The 4,328-nt window shown below is 53.2% G+C and overlaps 1 pseudogene across 1 annotated transcript; it reads right to left on the reverse strand.

Annotated features, from left to right (window-relative positions):
• Window positions 1-368: 368 nt before the first annotated feature.
• On the reverse strand, window positions 369-758 carry LOC307060394 (mitochondrial import inner membrane translocase subunit TIM14-like; annotated as a pseudogene). The gene has a single exon. The product of its transcript is annotated as a mitochondrial import inner membrane translocase subunit TIM14-like (transcript).
• Between the last annotated feature and the right edge of the window lie 3,570 nt (window positions 759-4,328).

Genomic DNA, 4,328 nt, shown 5'->3' on the forward strand with positions numbered 1-4,328 from the left:
GGCCATTGTGAATAACTCTGAACATGGGTGTTCAAATATCTGTTCAAGAGTCTGCTTTCAATTTTTTTGGAGATATTCTCAGAAGTGGGCTTGCTGGATTCTATGATAATTCTGTGTTTCATTTTTTGAGGGGTGTCTACACCATTTTAAGTTTTGAGGCACTTTATTTAAAAAAAGCTGGTACTCAAGTACATAAATGAATAAGAACTTAAAATTCATCATATGGGGATTCCCTGGTGGTCCAGTGGTTAGGACTCCGTGCTTACATTGACGAGGACCTGGGTTCGATCTCTGGTTGGGGAACTAAGATCCCACAAGCTGCGTGGCTCGGCCAAAAAAAAAAAAGTAAAATTCATCATACATTTATTTCATTTTTCAGTTTGACCTTCTAGTAAATCTTTAGCATCACTGATTTTGGGCTGCTATATAAGGAGATACCCCCTTGTCATGTGATTTAAAAGCATAGCTCGTTAATAAATATTTCTTATTTTTCCTTTATTGGCAGTAGGGTTTACACTAATTACCATGCTAATGCTGCTTCCCATTTTGTCATGTTGGGTTCAAACCCACCTCTGTAATAGCCACCACAGAAGGCACATTTTGGTAGACTTTGAAAAACCTGTTTACTTGAGGCTCCATGTGTTTCCTGGCTTGCAAAGCGTAAGACAGCCTGCAAACCCTGCAGCAGCAATGGTCAGTCCAACTGCTACCACTGTACTGGCTGTGGCTCCCCTGGCTCCACCCAGAGCAAGGTTCATCCCAGCCCAGAGGCCTCGACCACCCTGGTTACAGCATTTTATACCCCCCGCCAACAGGGCACAAGGGTTCCAATCTCTCCAAGTCCTCACCAATACTTATTTCCTGTTGTTGGGTTTGTTTACTTATTTATTTAAATAGCAGGGATCCTAATGGGTGTGATATCCCCACTCTTTAGTATGGTATCTGGGAAACAAAAATGGAATCTGAGGCTTGAAGGCACTAATTAACTTGCCCAAGGCCATGACGCCCATTGCTATTATCAATCCAGCTGTGACTGGCACTGAATGACCTGCCTGACTCATGCAGCCTCCAAGGGCGGCTTGCCATTGTCAAGGTGCCAGCCAGAACCATTCAAGGATTTTGATGGAGCCCCAGCCCAGTTCCCTGAGGCCATGACGAACCTGCAGTGGCGCCCAGCATTACTACAGAACCAGCACCAACCCACCACCCTGCTTAGGCTCAAGCCAGCCGGCTGGCCCTGCCCTGCAGGTACACAGACCTCTGCTCCCCCCACTTTACTGGGGTCCCTAGTACCCTCACCCCGGGCCCTTGCTGCGTGAGGCCAGAAGGCCAGAACCAAGATCCAGACCGAGCAACTGCTAAGGACTGAGGAAGGGACTGGACACTGGAGCCCAGCTCTGGTTTTGTCACACCCATTTCTGGCTCCAGAGTGAGGGTGGGGGGAGGGGGGCTGCCTGGCCTGGGGCCAAAGGAGTAGAATCCCTGTGGGCTCAGAAATGGGTGAGAAGGGGGCTTCCCCAGTGGTGCAGTGGTTAAGAATCCGCCTGCCAGTGCAGGGGACATGGGTTCAAGCCCTGGTCCGGGAAGATCCCACATGTCGCGGAGCAACTAAGCCTGTGCGCCACAACTGCTGAGCCTGTGCTCTAGAGCCTGTGAGCCACAACTACTGAACCCGTGTGCCACAACTACTGAAGCCCGCACCTAGAGCCCGCAATAAGAGAAGCCACATGAGAAGCCTACGCACCACAACAAAGAGTAGCCCCTGCTCGCCGCAACTAGAGAAAGCCCGTGTGCAGCAACGAAGACCCAACACAGCCAAAAATAAAAAGAAATAAATTAAAAAAAAAAAAAAAGAAATGGGTGAAAAGGGAATTCCCTGGTGGTCCAGTGGTTAGGACTCCATGCTCTCACTGCCGAGGGCCTGGGTTCAATCCCTGGTCGGGGAAATAGGATCCCATAACTTGCACAGCATGGCCAAAAAAATAATAATAATTGGTGAGAACAGACCCTCTTGGGAAAACCCCTCAGGACCAGCATCTTTCTTGATACTGTTTAGAAGACAGGACCAGCATTAGAAAACAAACATGTCATTATCATTTGAAAGATAATTATGGGCCCGTACCCCAAGCTTGGCTTCAGTGGGACAAACACAGGTCCCTTGGGGGAGAGGGACCATTAGCACATAAGCGAATAAGTACTTATGTACTATTTGTGGACAAGAAATACACACAGGCCCTATGGGGCCAGTGATTTCTGACCTCCACAACCTGTTCCGGCTTCCTCCATTTCACTCCTTTGTCTATAAGTTTCTTCTGTCACTTCTTCTTTCTCTCCTCCCTTTTATTTTTTTGCCTCACCAGCATGGCTTGCGGGATCTTAGTTCCCCAACCAGGGATCGAACCCATGCCCCCCGCAGTGGAAGCACAGAGTCTTAACCACTGGACCACCAGGGAAGGCCCATCTCTCCTCCCTTTTTTTCAAAATCGGTGGTGAGTCTACTCCGGGCCAGGCCCCTTGTAGACTTGTCCTTCCCCTCATCCTCCGCCACGCTGCTCCCCACTCAGGCAGAAAACACAACCCCGAGCACCTTGGTTTCCCATCTCGTGCCCATGTCCCAGGCCTGGCCCTGAATGCCCTGTGGTCCTGTCCAGAAGCCCGGGCTGCGGGGCCAGGGCCCAGGCTCCCCATCCAGCCCCCAAGCCAGGGCTGGCACAGGGTAGCTGAAAGAGGGGTAAATCCACAAGCAGGTGCCAGGGGACACATGGCCGCTTCAGGCTTCACCCGTGTCCCAGCTACACGCCCCAGGCAGCTCACGGACAGCAGGGGGAGGAGAGAATCCCCAGGGCTTGGAGGCTGAGGGAGTTCAGAGGTCAGAATGCCTGTCACTGCACAGAGTGGATGCACAGACAGCTTCTGGAAAGAGCTTTCCAAGCCCAGAGCCGGTGGGCTGGTGAGGGCAGCTCCCCAAAGAACAGCCACCTGGGCTGGGGGGTGCTTCTGCAGGGCCCAGCTCTCAGTGCCCTCCCTTCTCATCCTTTCTGTGCCCATAGGAGCTCTCCCTTGGTCTTCATGCTGGGCTCCCCCCACTGTCGCCCAGCCGGGGTCAGGTGTTCAGGCCTTCTGCCAGGTAGCGCTGAGTAGGTGTTCAGTCAGTGATAGAGGAAGGAACCGCCCCACCACAGGCTGTGGCTTTGGACGCCTGACCTGGGGTGCTGGTGCGGGTCCCTCCTCTTTCTTTTTTTTTTTTTTTTTTTTGCGGTATGCGGGCCTCTCACTGTTGTGGCCTCTCCCTTTGCGGAGCACAGGCTCCGGACGTGCAGGCTCAGCGGCCATGGCTCACGGGCCCAGCCGCTCCGCGGCATGTGGGATCTTCCCGGACCGGGGCACAAACCCACGTCCCCTACATCGGCAGGCGGACTCTCAACCACTGCGCCACCAGGGAAGCCCCGCTCCTCTTTCAAATGGAGTTACTAGTAGATAACAGAACCAGCTTAGGGGGATGAGCGCTGTGAGGATTAACGCAGGGGAGGATATGGAGGACAGTCCAGGCACAGAGGGCGGTTTCTATCATTACTGTTGCTGTTATTGTTATCCATCATTAATGAAAAAGAAGCCCTCAGATGAGGATCACATGCCGTGTGTGTGTGTGTGTGTGTGTGTGTGTGTTTGTGTGTGTGTGTGTGTGTGTTCACCCACAGCAGGACCCAGGTTTGGAGAGTTGGGATGAGGGCCTGGAAGGGAAGGGACTAGAGTCTAGACCTTCTCTACCAGACAGATCTCAGCTTCCTGGGGAATCTGCCCTTCCCTCCCTCCCCACCCCTGCAAAAGGCCCCCATCACAGACACAGAAGCCCCCGAGGGAGACTGGGCTGATCTTCCCAAGACTCAGGGTCCTGCACGCCCTGCATGCTCAGTGCCCAGTCAGGCTCAGGAATCGAGCCCTTGCAGACATTCTTGCCTCAGCCTCCTCCATATGGCCCAGGTGAGGGCCACTGAAGGATGGAGGGAGCTGGCAGGTGCCAGAGAGATTTGAACACAGGTCTGGGGGCCTCTGCATCTGGGGCTCTTTCTTCCATAGTAGCTGGCAGCAGGGGGACTGTGGACAGACAGTTCTGTGAACTATGGAGGCTGAGAAGTGGGGATACAGGTAAGGGAGGCTCAGGGAGCCCATCTTATGGGGCCGACCAGGACCAGTCCCCTGTCTGCCTCCACTGCCTGCCTGTGTCTGCTCAACTCTGTGCCCCATGGAAGGTGACCAGTAAGGACTGGGAAGAAGAGGCCTGAATCCTGATCCTTTTCTTCAGATCTGAGCTCGGTCCTACACGTTCC

The sequence above is a fragment of the Hyperoodon ampullatus genome (assembly GCF_949752795.1).
Source record: "Hyperoodon ampullatus genome assembly, chromosome: 11".
In the NCBI taxonomy this organism is placed as follows: Eukaryota; Metazoa; Chordata; class Mammalia; order Artiodactyla; family Ziphiidae; genus Hyperoodon; species Hyperoodon ampullatus.